General features: G+C 31.6%; 1 protein-coding gene across 1 annotated transcript in view; it reads left to right on the forward strand.

Annotated features, from left to right (window-relative positions):
• LOC140045018 (uncharacterized) overlaps positions 1 to 15,884 on the forward strand; it is a 57,666-nt gene that overhangs the window by 29,454 nt on the left and 12,328 nt on the right. The window lies entirely within an intron of this gene.

The raw sequence follows: 15,884 nt of genomic DNA on the forward strand, positions 1-15,884 counted from the left end.
TTATTGAGATCACTGCGATCCCCTTTTTTGTAAATAGGAACAATTACACTAATATTCCACTCGCTTGGTATTTGTTCTAGTTTTAAAATTTGTAAAAATAGGTCTAATATAGATCTGATTAATTTGTCGCCACCATTCTTAATTAATTCATTTGTTATATTATCTAGACCTGGTGACTTATTATTCTTTGCCATTAGTATAGCCTCTTTTACAATATCATAATCTATCTTAACATCATACAAACAATTTTCGTCAACATCTTTATCATATGTTGTTTTTGTTTGATTTCTAATATCATTAACAAAACGACTTGTAAGGTAAGTACCGCAATCATTAAGATTCATATTGGCTTTGCCAAGATTTTCCCAGTAATCTTTTACAACCTCATTCATTTTCCCTTTTTCGACAATGTTTTCACCAGAGTCTCTTGATTTAATACATTGAATGTTTTTACTGTTATTTGTATTGCCTTTTAGCACTTTCCAAAACAATAACAATAACAAGCAACAGTTCGTATAATCCATCACATCGTGATTGGTCAATTTGCTTGATTTAATTTACACAAAAATTGGATAGACTACAGACAAATGGACAGACTAAATGTTGGGACAAACAAACTAATACATGCAATAATTACTCAGTAATCACCTCTGTAGTCCCATGGGTACTTTTTTACATAGTTATTGATTTACAGTGCCTTAAAATATTCTTTAAATAATAATTGTGTAAATGAATTTGACCAGGACCTTACCATGCCAATCCATATCAATACTTTGAGTTACAATTGTAGATAGTATATTGATATTCATTTGTAGCTACAAGGCTTCATTATCTTAAGATTATTAGAGTATGCGTAACAGCAGTATGATCATACACACTGTTTATATTTTGTTTGGTGTAACGAGTACAGGGGTAGGCCTATAGCTACTGCAGTAGGTCATAATCACTGTTTATATTTTATGTGGTGTAGTAGGTACAGGGGTAGGCCTATAGCTACAGCAGTAGGTCATACTCACTGTTTATATTGTGTGTGGTGTAGTAGGTACAGGGGTAGGCCTATACAGCAGTATGATCATAATCACTGTTTATATTGTGTGGTGTAGTACGTACCGGAGTAGGCCTATAGCTACTGTCAGCAGTAGGTCATAATCACTGTTTATATTTTATGTGGTGTAGTAGGTACAGGGGTAGTCCTATACTAGCTACAGCAGTATGATCATAATCACTGTTTATATTGTGTGGTGTAGTAGGTACAGGGGTAGGCTTATAGCTACAGCAGTATGGTCATAATCACTTATAGGGTTGGAAATCATTCAAATATACACACTGTTTATATTTTGTGGTGCAGTGGGTACAGTAGTATGGCTGCATCAGTGTGATCATACTCACGTAGGGCTGGAAATTAAAAGTATGGTAGTATATGTGACCTGCTTTTAGTCTAGTTGACAAAGTTATTGAACTTGATTCTTCAGTATGTAAACATTTAAATATTTGAATTAATACTAAAGATTTCTTAAAACAATAATTGCATTGCTCCGATACTATCAAGCAGTGATACGACCAGTTCTCGAATATGCCTGTGCTGTTTGGTCCCCGAGTTTATCCAAAGCACAATCTGACCAAATCGAACATGTCCAAAGAAGAGCGTGTAACATAATATACCCCGATGATACCTCGTATGCTGATACCCGCAGATACCTTAACATCATCACTCTATCTGAACGCCGCGAGAAGTTGTCAAGAAAATTCTTTGATAAAATGAAAAAAGAAGATCATATATTATACTCTCTCTTACCTAAACCTCCCACACACAACCATCAGCTCCGACGCGTAGATCGTTCACCCTCTCCAAAGTCCGGACACAACTCACAAAAAACTTTCCACGGAGTTTTCAATGATTGGTGAATGATCATAAACTGAGTTATGATAAGCAAATTGTGAACCCCTTTTGGTTTGTGTTACTGGATGTACTATGATGGCCATTGAAAGACTGATTTGTGGACTATGATATATTTTAGTATTACTTGTTTGGACTGTGTTATACTATGTTTTTTTTATATATATTTACTATTATATTTATGTCAACTTCATCACTGTTTACTTGATGCAATAAAGGAAATAAATAATAATAATAATAATAATAATAATTGCAAATGAAAAGATGCTGATTTTTCTAAATGTCAGGCCTTCTATCTGATGGTTTGTATCCTAATATAATTGTTTGGCGACTTTTTCAATTTCATTTTATAACTTGATACAACTAATTTCAACATTTGCTCTTCTAGTACTCCTTTTTAATTTTATCTGAATTGTTCACATTCCTCAAATATGTATCATGGATGTTCAAAGGAGACTTTAATACCATATAACCATAACATGTTTATTATAGGCCTAATAGAGAGTTTGTTTACATTTAATTATCGTAGGAGGAGATAGTAAAATGCAAAGTGTCCTCGTATTATTGTCTGCGGGTATTTTTCAAATTGGACATCCATTAGACAGTGTATACCACGATCGGAAAACACCCCTATTTGGGGCAAATCGTTGAACCTAAATTCGTTTTAATCGTCAATAACTAATTATCGAATTCAATTTAATTAGTAAACAGGGTTACATCAGGTGGTTAAAATCAGTACCGAAAGTACGAACCAACTTTACATACCATCGAGTAAACATTCTAGAAATAACGCGCGATTTACCGAATTTTGCCCTTACGTAAATTTATATATAGATATCAGGTGCTTAATTAATATTTTGATTAATTTTCAACATTTGTCCAATTGTCCAATTGAAATGCGTTGTTTTGTCAAATAAGTTGACTCCAGTATGTTTCCTTGTACTAATAGGCCTATTGTTAAATAATATTTATTTATTTTACTTACTCTGGAAGCACCTTCATTCAAGAAGTGTGCCACTGTTTCTAAAGTGTAGCTTCCAAATAAATTATTATATTATATGTAAAAAAAGTGGAGTAAAGTTACTTTAGGTAACTAATTAATTATAAAGGCATTCATTTTAAATGTGTTATAATTATAGCTAATTCTTTATCTTGTTATTTACTTTATTAATATTAAAAATAAACTTCCAACAGCAAGGAGTTATTTAATTACTTATGTGTACACATTCAGAATACCATAGATATATTTAATAGTGAAAATACCTCTATGAGAATCCCTACCAACTAGCCCCAACATGCATTTGAGCAGTGGGGTGTGTGTAATAATTAGAATAGCCACAAGGATATCTCAGAAAAATTTTACTTTTTAACTACTGGACAGATTTTTTTGAAAAAAAAATCTAATAATTCTTAAAATAATGCAAGACTATAGCAATCATGCTTAATAACGAAAAAGTTATTGTGAATATTACTGAAATTGTGTTCAGGCAGAATGAGTTTATATCACACTTCCTGTTCACCAAGATAAATTAAACAGATAAGATTGTAATCCTTTTTTTTCCACTTTGACTGGTGACTCTACTTGTAATGATTGTTTATTCTTACTATAGGCGCGCCTATGCCTGAACCTATTACGGTTATGGTATGCACTAAATATGTCCATCATTATGGGATTAAATATTATCCTTATTTAGGCTATTTATTAAATAATAATATATTACGAACTGATTTTTTAATTTGTTGAACTTCAGTTTTAATCCTATGTGTCTTTGTCAATTCTCTATGTTTTTCTTCTCTGAGACAAATATGGTACTACATTTTTCACATGTACGCTGAACTTTTATCTGTCCCACTTTAATAAAGTTGAATTGTCGAGTTTGTTGAATTTAGCCTGGTTAGTGTCTGTCCGTTCATTCGTTAATTTAATATTTTTACAACTGTAGGACATAGTGTATAGGGCCTTTACTTTTTATAGGGTCTATTGAACCTAGTTTGACTGTCTGTCCATCCTTCAGTTCTCATTTTTAACCTTTGGACTAAGTGTATTTAATAAAAAATGCCGCCTTCGGTTTTTTGCGAGTGGGAGACGTGGAAATGACAATTCACAACGAGTGTATCTCCCCAATCCCCTATTAGAACAAAGTAAATTCTCTTATCTAATTATAATTTGAGTAGAATATAAAAAATGATGAAATATAATGAAACACCTAACTTTTTCTTCAAATATGTTTGATACAGAGATGCTGTACTGTAAGTTGCTAACTTTTTTTATGCAATTGTTGTGTATTAAAATTGATTAGGGAAAAATGAAATCACAAAACATTTTAATCTTTTGTAGTTTATTGTAAAGAACATATTGTTTTTATTTCATTTTCATAAATAGTAGTATACACTTACATATAAATAGAATTCAGTACTGTACTGTAATACTTAAAAACATATGGCTGCAATGTTTCAAGCAGTTAAGGTAAGGGGAATCATTGGACAGTATTAAACAGTTAAAAAAAATTTTTAAAATTAAATTTATTGTATTTCGGATCTCAAACAACAAGTGTTGTTCAGTGACTTTATAGAGATCATTACTGCTATCTGCCAAGATATGTTTTTCTTGGTTCTGTGAGATTTTGTTTAGTACATGCTGTTGTATCTCCAAACATTTCCGAAATCCTTTATTGCTTTATTAATCCTTCTTGCTTCATTTTCATTTTGTTTGTCATTTCTGTCATGGTCTGTTTAATGAATAGGAAAAAAATATACCATTTAGTGACATGATTTATATATTTAAACTTTTATTGTACATGAATGTTATTAAAGTGAAATGAGGTTGGTTATATTTTTTTAACATATGTACAAAATTGAACTATGGTGAAATGCATGCAGTACATGAATGTTATTATAAAAAATGTTACACCTTTGTACCAGTAACTTCCATAATGAATGAAGGAATGTTGAATACTTTGATTTGGGTGAGGGTGGGGCTACTGATATTTTTTACCTACCGGTAATAGTTTACTTAATATTATTTTATTTTTATTTTTTAATTTTAATTTATATATCAACTGACAGATATGAAAACCTCCACTAAAAGGTTGATAAACATGAAACAGTAACATCTTTATCTCATTGTAACATTAAACAACGGAAGCAGGTTAATAATACTGCAGTGTAATTCTTTAATATAATAAACAGTATGAATATTATTATTATAAAGTGTTGTACATTAAACAAGCATTGCGGATTGTTTGTATATTAGAAATATGCACAAAATTAAATTATGACAAAGTGCCGGTGTAACTTGGTAACAACAGTTTCTACTAGGCCGACAGTACAATTCCTTAATCTAATAAAACAGTGCATGAATCTTATAATGAATTGATGCACATTGCACAGGAGGTGGAGGATGGGTAGGGTTAATTTAAATAAGCACAATGGTGGTACTTACCTGACTGAATGTTGAATACTGATTGTTGAATGTGTCTCTCCTGGCGGAGGGAAACAACAATTTACAAAAGAATGCCATAACATGTGGAGTAGCGTGATTGTTGTTCACCTAGTTGTGTGTGTATGTTATTATAAAATTTATTTTATCAAAATATTAAAACCACTTTAAAAATAAAATAAAAAATGTTTACATGGAACTACATGTAATACACAAAACAGTGATATTTATTAGGGCGTCATCCTTTCACCCACTAACAAGTTTTACAATAACAAACATTTTTTCTCATACTTTCTCTCTCTCTCTCTCTGGAAATGTGACTTATCTCCAACTTTCCATACGGAAAGTCTTACGATTACAAAATTGATGACCGGATGGGCACGGACTGATAATTTTAAAAATGAAAATTTGTTTTAAGATTAAAATTTACATTTCCATCTGATAATTAAGATACTGTCAGGTTAAAACATTGAAGTATAGATAAGTAAACAAAGATTTTGGTTAAGTTTAATTTAGTAGTCAAACCATTATTTATCCAACGAGAGTTGGCGGACAAACAAACGTAACTCGAATCCTAGATTTCCAACTTTCAAAACATAACAAATATTCTAGTGGTTAAACTGTTGTTATGTTTGGTAATGTATTACATTATTGAATGCTATATTAGTGGTTAATTGTTGTTATAAATGTGTCATTTTAACAGAACAAATACTAAGAGATACATTATAGCATTTATGTTATAAGACTTCAGTTAATAGTCCTATTTTGATATTTATGTCTTTTTTGCTTTCATTAATTCTAAAAGCAAGTAATATAATTTAAAATACAAATTGCAGAGTTGTAAAATAAATGTTTCAAACATGCAGTTGCAAATAAAAAAAAGGCAAATTACTAAAAATAATGACAATGCTATGCTATGGGTGGCTGGATCTCAATGGAAATAAAGTAAGCAAAAATCTAAATCAAAACGATAAAGTAAAAGTTAAAACAGCCAGACATTTTAATATAGATATCTTCTCTATTGTTTGTGTGTAAATGGACATTTATTTATGTTTTGTTAATATTTTTAGTCGCGTGGAAGCGACTCTATAGTTCACTATGTCGGTCGGTCGGTCTGTCTGTCTGTCTGTCGGTCTGTCTGTCTGTCTGTCGGTCTGTCTGTCAGTCTTTCTGTCTGTCGGTCCGGTATCACTATGCGTTTTATCGCTTTATGACCTTATCTTGATATCAGTTTAATCTAGCTAAGTCAATTTTTCACAGAATATTCCTTATGGCCAGGAATCGATGTGGTTATGTTTTCACGGTGCGCAATAAAAAATTACGCGGTCTACGCACGATTTAACGAAATCACGTTTGTAATCATTATCTTAACAACCATGAATCACAATTAAATAAAATTTGGTACTCATAAATTTCAGGGCATAAATCATCATATGGCAATACAATTACGTGCGTAGCGCATGTAACGCATGCGTACGCGCACTTAAAATTTTCAAAATTTATTTTCGATGAAATAAGAGTACGTTTCAGGCAATTTTAAGCGTTTACAAAATTGCCATGAGTGCGCAGATTTTTGCGCGCGCACTGCGCGTTAAATGTTATTGCGCACTCTTTTTACCCGATTTCTGTTTTCTTGACTTACTTTTCAACTCGAAATTACGTTATACGAGCACGTCAAAAGTGACAGGCTACGCACGTGTAAATTAAAAAAATATAAATGTTTTTAAACATTTCAACATTTTTAAACATGTTCAGTAATTTCGGTCAGTATAGTTCACTATGTCGGTCGGTCCGTCTGTCTGTCGGTCTGTCTGTCTGTCGGTCTGTTTGTCTGTCGGTCCGGTATCACTATGCATTGTAGCACGCGACTTAATGGCTGTTGGCCTTGTTTAATTATATGTCAGTCACATATTTTCCATCCTCGCTTTTAGTGTAGGACATTAAAACTGCATCCATTGTCATGTTTTCTGAGCTTTCAAAGCCTGTTCTTTAATATCAGTTCAAACTGGAGAACAACAACCTGGTTGAATATTCTAGCACTCTAATATTGTTCAATGTTTTTAATGTCTTGATTTGTGGTGAAAGGAATGTTTGATAGTTGGTCTTAACAGTGGCAGATCCAGAGGGAGAAAGTAAAGTACTTTCAATTCATTAATTAAAACACATTGTTTCAGCGCCGTGCTAATTTAGTCTTTATTAGAGGTTGCCATTGCTGTTGCTGTCGTCACACAAAATTATTGTTATGGGTGTTTTGCTAAGTGGTATGACACATGTTCTTTTGCTGTCTAGCTAGATAATTCTGAAGAATATTATCAGCCTAGACAAAGAGCGCACAGGAGAAATATTTGAATACTCATTTAACCAAGCGATTCCTATACTGTAATTTGAAAACAGTCCTGATAGTCTCTCCAAAACATTGGAGAATTTGTGTGTTTGAAAACTACTGAAAAGATGTTCAATTGCATTTTTTGATGACTATAAACCCTGCAACCAGTGCATCAGCAGAGCGAGAAAATTTAGCTCTAGAGACTGTAAAAAATTATCTTTGAGGTACCATAATGGAAGATCGACTAAATGCATTGTTATTGATGTTTGTTCATCAGGACATTAAACTTAATTACGATGTCATTTAAGTATGTGAATATGTATCCCCGCTGGATGAAGTATGTAGGCCTATTTTTATTTAATAAATTTACAGCATTGTTATTACATGTTATTGTTAAGATAATAAAATTAATGAGCAGTATAGAGATTCAGCCACTGATTACCACAGCATTGTCATTTTTTATTGAAGTCGCGTCATTTTTTAAAAGTAGTTAATAGGCAGCTTTCGAAACACACAACGCGGTGATTATCGAGATGCGAAAGACTGTGAAATCCTACTGCGTATGCGAGAGCAAAGCCAGTTTGTTCGGCCTGCTCATCACGAGACGAGATTTGGCTGATTTGGAAGACACGACTTGTACTACTGATTGTATTTTATTTAGAAAGATATTTAAGAACTGTTGTGTGATGACAATGTGTTATTAAATTTCCTACCAAGGAACACATATTTGGAACAATTTAACAGACTATATAAAACAATCCCCCACTTTAAGTTTGTTTAAACAGAGATTAAAGCAATATTATAACAATAGAAATATTTAAGTTAAGTAAATCACATTATGTTATTTTGGTCTGTTCTTTTTGTTTGTTCTAATTGTTTGATCTTTTTGTTAGGGTTACATGCTTAAAGCACTTGTGCTTATTTTGTATCCCATTCCATTATCTTTTATTTGTATTGTATTTGTATATGTATTTATTTTGATTATGGAATAAAAATGTCGATGAATTGAATTGAATTGAAATTAGACCCTAGTAGTAGGGAAATGCGATCATCATCATGAATCATGGTGATGGCAGGTGCTTTGGTATTAGCGATCCTGTGACAATGACCTGATCGCGTTTTCATAAAATTGAAACAGTTTATAATTCGTGATGCGAAAGGCATGCAACGGTATCCATGGTTGACTGACTTCCGCGTCTCGCGTCGCCACTTCGAAAGCTCACTATTGCCATACCGGAAGTACCTTTATCAGGGAATTCCCCTAGATGGTCACATTGAACGTGTGTTTACAAGCGGAAAAAGTAGACTACGATCTTTTTACCATTTGTTAACACGCTATGGGAGTGTCATTTCCGGCCAACTATAGGTGTCATTTATCATAAATTTTACGTGCGAGAATACAATTTCCAACCGTCTGGGGGTGTCATTTAACAAAATTTGCTTCACCACAGGTCCCACCTTTGCCTCATGGACTTGATGACTGGTTGCGTCCCCTCTCCCCTTTACTAGAAGGCTGGATCCGCCCTTGTTTATGATGAGCAACAATGCCTGTTTTCTGTGTGGTGTAATTAAAAAGAAGTAAATATGATTGCAACTTCATTCTCCTTGTACCTCCTTTTACACCCCTTGAAAATAAATTACAAAAATGAATAATTAAATATCAAAATGAATAATTATAAACATAATGTAAGTCCATCATGTATTTCATATCATAAAACGCTACCACAGGCACTAATAATAGAATTAGAAGCCAGGCATATACAGTAGGCACATTGGTGGGCTAGTTTGTCCTGTCACATCTGGACCGAATCGTCCTGAATTCAACTAGTTATAGTAGGCAGTAAGTAACGTCATGCTAAACATAACCTAGTGTTAATTACATGCATTAGGTGTTTCAAGCTTATTTTTGGCAAGATCGGCGTACATGAGTTAGAAACATGAACAAACTATACTTACCACCGATTCGAAGTTTGAAATGTGCGCTGAGCACATGTTATCTCTCAATATTTGCTAGGGATGACTTCTTAAGTGATTTGATTGTGACGCAAGATTTATCGAATGCAGCATTTGACAATTTGCAAATAAATTGGTCTAAAAACACATTTTTCGTAAAAATGTGCCGTTCTAACATCGATTAATAAATAAAAGGAACTAAAAGGTGTCCCAGCTCTAACGGCGCTAGCGGTTTTATTATATTAGGAGAAGATAGAGTAAATAGGCTTAATTGGTTATTGATTAGGCCAAATAAAACCTCCTTTTTTGTAAAGTTGCCCAAGAAACACCACTGAGAAGATCATTTTTTACTTTTATAACTTAATTGCTAAATTGTGTGTGCGGCCAAATATTATTTGAAAGGTATTAAATTTCTAGACTGGTATTTTGTTTGGATATCATAGATGAAACTACCCCTACAGCATCCCAAAGAAGAATAATAATAGTTCTGAAGACTTTTTTTGTAATTATGATTTTATATCATTAAGTATGTCACAGCAACATTGCCAGTGGGTTTGGTGTGTTGTGGATGGTGGACTCAAGACAAGAATAATATACATATAAAACACTATAATATTATATGTCCAGATTATCTACAGGTGAATTATCTTCATGAGTCCATTTCCAATTTTACGTCGAAATACAGTACTCTTTTACTCATGTCACTCCCATATTTCCACTCCATCTTATCCATAATTTCTTCGGTGATTTCTCTGATGTTTTCTAAGCTTAATCTAATTAATTTGGCACTTCTCTATTCTCAAGTGGCACTGTAACACAGACAAATATACCGTAGTATACAGTTCATTTACGGTACCCTATAACATTCATTAGACCAACAATCTATTTTATAAATATAACTATTCTACTTACAATGCAGCCTCGTACGCAAATCCCAATTTCATTGTCGTATGGTGACAATGCTCACTCGCTCCCCGTTGTCTACAAAAAGACTGTATGCGCTACTCCGCAGTCTACACAAAACATCGTTATTCAAATAATTTGCTCATTACCATAATTATAGTGATCACCTGTTGGATTATTATTATTTTGTGACAAAGTAGTCAAATTTTGAAAAGCATATTTCACAGTTTAAACTTTTTAATCAAAAATACTATGTAGAAATGTTGTCATCAGTGACTTAACTATCAATACTGTGCAACTCCTTTTCATAACTTTCTAAGTTGGGTTCACTTCCAGGATTCAACATTTTTTTAAATTACTACTTTTCTGAAATATGGTGAGGGACCTAAATGATGTATCTCTACAAAACATTAAAGACCACCACCCTGCATTGAGTAACTCTTTTAGAACAATTCTGTCCTTAACATTTTATAGTATGCAAATACAGGTTCCTGGCAAAACAGCATAAAAGTGGACGTAGTTGTTAAGGAGGTTTCGCAACACGGTAATATGTCACACAAAATTATTCGTTTTCATAAGCCAGTACAAATCTGTTTCGCATGGCAACAAAATATTGAGGGCGCCATCCAAAATATGACTGCTGTAAATTTGAATGAAATGCAGGTACATGTTTCAATGGTTGCCTATAGGCCTAGTGTAGCGAGAGAGGACTTTAAAAACTGCTATTTATCAAAATTGACTTGGCATTTTTACTAAATTACTTTCAATAAATTATCTATAATTATATTATAATCATGAATCATTTTTTATTCAATGCAAAGCGTGCAAAATAGATAAAAAACTATGACTGATGATTTTAAGCTATACTCGTTTTTTAGTTACGAATATGACTGGTGATATTCGTCAACACAAATACGCTTTACGAATATCAGCTCAAAAGTTTAACAAATGTATGACCTATCCGTTTTCGTTATCGTATTCGTAAGGTTGCGAAACCTCCATATTATTGGTGCCATGATATATCAACATCTTTATAGGGTATGTAGAATCTGTAGCAAAACTAGCATCGATATGGCTTTTAATCCAATACTATAAAATGAAAATAGAAAATATTTAATATTCTTAATGAATCACAGGATCAAGTGTAAAATTGTATTCAGAGATTTATGGAAAATTATGGTTTCAATTAATGTTTACCCAATTTGTAATAATAACGCTATTAAACAAAATAGGGTGAAGTTTGAACAACTTAGTGTATAAGTCCTTTTTATACTGTATTCTAATTGATACTATTGTACCACGTCACAATGTTAGCAAACTCCCTGCTTTGTAGCCATACTACAGATTTTTCATGAACATTTTCTGATTTTTGTAATACCAATATAAACATGGTCAATTTATTTCATCTAATAGAGATCAATGAAAAAATTAAAATAGAGATCTAAAACAACAGATGATCACATTTGTTGATTTTAAATTGTCTGCTTTACGGCATATTTAACTGTCTACTGACTGCATATTTAAACATTGATGATTGTTAGAATTCAAATTATTCTGCACTCAGATCTTTAAATCACTGGTGCTTAACTTGTACATATACTTTACAGTGGAAACAGGATGCTAATTTGTCAACATATATTATCTCTAAAATACTTTGATAACAAGTAGTATATCAACACTGAAATATTATGAAGAGGGAAGCTTGAATCATTCCTAAATAGGGATAGGCTGCTGTGTAGTGTTCATATGACATGTTCAGTTTTGAAATTCACTAGTAAATAATAAAACCTTACTTTCTGTCTATAATAGCATTACTCGTAATCATCATTAGCAAGTAAGGAGAAAAGAGGGACTTACACCTTCATTTTAAAATTAGTTTGTCATATATCTATATATATACAGCCATGAAAAATAGGAATACCAATACCCAAAAATACAAAAAGATGGGATTTGTAATTTAATGAATAGAGCACGCAAACAGACAGAAAACATTTTTTGTTTTTGGTTATGCATTTTGTTTAATACAATTCAATACCCACATTCTGGATTTCTGTAGTACATTTATCTTTTCAGTTCATATTTTATGCATACAAAATTGAGAACCACCAATTCATCACCATTTCCACTTACATTAAAGCAATAATTAGTATTATAGTATTTTGTTATGATGAACTATTATAATTTTATTTAAAGCAATTTCAGATAAAAGCTATGCATAGAAATCTTTTGAATTGCAATAAATAAACACATGAGCTTTTTCTACGACAATTAAAAAAAGCATTATAGTGAACAAAAACTATGATTGTATTGTTTTTCTTGAAAAATCAGTAGATCAGAAATATTTAAAAAACAATGATTAAAATGAAGTTGCAACAATTTGAATATCATTTATTAGTAGGAATGTACAAAAGCCCTAAACTCATACTTACAGTGACAGCTCACACATTTCATTTTACATACACATGCACTTGAAAATGAAAGTTACACAATGATGGCACATTATCATCAAAACAAATGTAAATGTACTTTACATTAATTGTTTCTCCACTTAACTGTTTTCACATATTATCATTTATCATTTATATGGGACTGTTTTGTACTACAATTCTTTATGCTGTTATCAAAAGGACTTTATACTATACTGCAATATTTACATTGATCTTCTGTTCTGGTAAAGTAGACCCTATCATAGAGGCTTACACTATGTATATCAAGGTCTACTCGCCCTAATTTGGCCAACATTTTCGGCCAACATTTTCGGCCGCTATAAATGTATTGGCCACGAAACATTAATTACATTACTCAAAATTTGCGCCACCTTAATTCTGTAGTATTTGTCCATAGTATTTCAAGAACGAATTCTGCCCATTATAATATTTTTAATTCATTTCCACGTCTGTTCATAACTTGCCTCCAAATGTTAAAGATAGTCTAGTTAGTTTTAGATAGTTTTCCCTTTCTTCATTTATATATTCACTTAAGAAAAACTTGCCTCAAATACCTGTCTGAACTCAATGAAATGTGAAATGTTATTTTAAAATGTTTTTCTGTATTTAAGTTTATTTAATTTTTACACTTTAGGGGTGTCATACTTTATTTCATCGTTCACACCAACAGTTGATTGAATGTAATGTTTAAATATTATCTACTCAACAAAAATATGTTCCATTTGTATAATGTATAGTAATAAATTAATAAACCTTACATTATTCTTTCTTTGCGCATCTAAATACCTTATAAAGTATGAATACACATGTGGTTGATAACCACAATAAAATAAAATATAGATAAATTGGCCAGACATGACATACATGTTCTTTTAATTCTAATTGGTACACATACTGGCCCACATCTTTCTGTTTCACTACATCATACTGGTCCTGCCAGTTGAATCTATTTCTACAGAGCAATCTCACTATTTAAACAAATTCCGAAACTTATTTAAAAGGTGAGATTCTATGGTGTTTTCTGTCTGCAAATAACTTTATCAATTCCAATAATTCAGACATCAATGAATAAAAATAAACAAGAAATAATTTTTACTGTAAAAAAAGACTTTCTGAGATAACAGTTTTAATTATTGTTCTTTCTTCATAAAATGATAATTTCTAAATTGATATTCTATTTAATAATTTAAGAAATAAAGATTTATTATCAATCATTATTGTTTAAAAATCAGTAGTAAACATTTTGTGTAACATAAATATAGTTTAAATTACTATAGACTATAGTACTATGCATATTCTTAGTGGCATTACTCCCTAAGGTTGGAGTGACCCACTCATACCCACAAACATTTCAGTGAACAAAAAATGTATAATTTTCCATGAGCCTTTGTTGTACAGCAGCAGCCGACAAACATACACACTAATCAAACAATTGTCATCTATATATCACCCCATTCGGCAAAAATATTTACCATAGAGAAAGGATCGTTTTGACCATTATTCAATGATATATATGATGTTAATTATACTTGGCCTCTATGTTGACAGCCAAAACACAGTTATTGTTTATTGAACATAGGTCTTACAAACTAATATCTGCATACTGTACATATCTCAAAGACCCTCTGTGCACATGCCCAGTTTGAGTTTACAAATTCCCATTTAGACTTTCTTACCAGACGTGCTTTGGGGTGTGCTCATGCCCAGTTTGTGTTTCTAAATACCCATTTTTTCAGCCTCAGTAATCTATTATAAGCTTCTGCATGGCTAATGCTTCCGTTCTCTTGAATGTAACTGCCTAAAGGACTGGTGCGAAAATTATTGTTTACTTTTGAAAATTAACTTTTTTATTTATTTTATTTACTGAAGTATAAAAAATGTTGATGGGATAAGCAATGATTATGGAACATACAGCACTTTATTTGTTTATTGGTATACTCCTGGTGAGCATGGTCTACTATGACAGTTTTAGCCTCAGTGAATATTATTCACATCCTATACACAATATATTGAACTTTTTGTCTTCAATGTTCATCAAAATAATACATTAATATCAGATTATTTATTTTTGTTTTAAATTAGTTATATAGGATTTATATAATTTTTTATTAGATAATTGTTAGTTGCATTAAATTTGTTTGAAATGTCAGTATGTATACATATGAATAAATAATGTTTATTATTTCTTTTATAATTATTGTATAATGTCTTATTTCCAGTGATTGTTTTTGTTATATCCTTGAAATAAAAAGAATATAATATTTTTTTTTGGTGTAAATTTTAATCATTTTAATAAGTCAATTCAATAAATATAAAACACAAATAATAAAGATGTTATAAAATCTATTAAAATGTATAAATTTTAATATTTTTTACATTGATATGATTTGTTTGGCATCAGCCAAACCTTCACCCACTTTAAAGACAGCCTTGAGCTATCCAGGGAGGTATGAAAATGGTCATAGTATTTCTAAAAACTGTCCATTTGATCTAACAAATTTAAAAAATGAAAACATGTTTATACATATATCTGTTATGTGGTTCAAAAAGATGTCTAAAATTAACTTGTTTATCTATTTTAGTCGTGTGCAACGTGACTCTACAGCTCACTATGTTGGTCGGTCGGTGAACACTAACTCAAATTTGCGCACACGACTGCAGCCATGTATATGGCCTTGTTTTTTTATCAGATTAAACTCAACATTAATATTGTTACAATCAATATTTAGACTAATGTGTGTACGTCAAACCTCTTAAAACGGACAATGTTTTGTTGGTACACTAACAAATCTTTCTTTAGAATAGTGCAGGCCATTATCTCTGATAATATAAAATAATAGATTTGCATTACATACAAAATAATATTCCATGTGCAAGGCTTCCAATTGAAATGAAAGTACCAAAGCAATCGATAAAATA

This window comes from Antedon mediterranea, chromosome 3 (assembly GCF_964355755.1).
Source record: "Antedon mediterranea chromosome 3, ecAntMedi1.1, whole genome shotgun sequence".
Taxonomy (NCBI): domain Eukaryota; kingdom Metazoa; phylum Echinodermata; class Crinoidea; order Comatulida; family Antedonidae; genus Antedon; species Antedon mediterranea.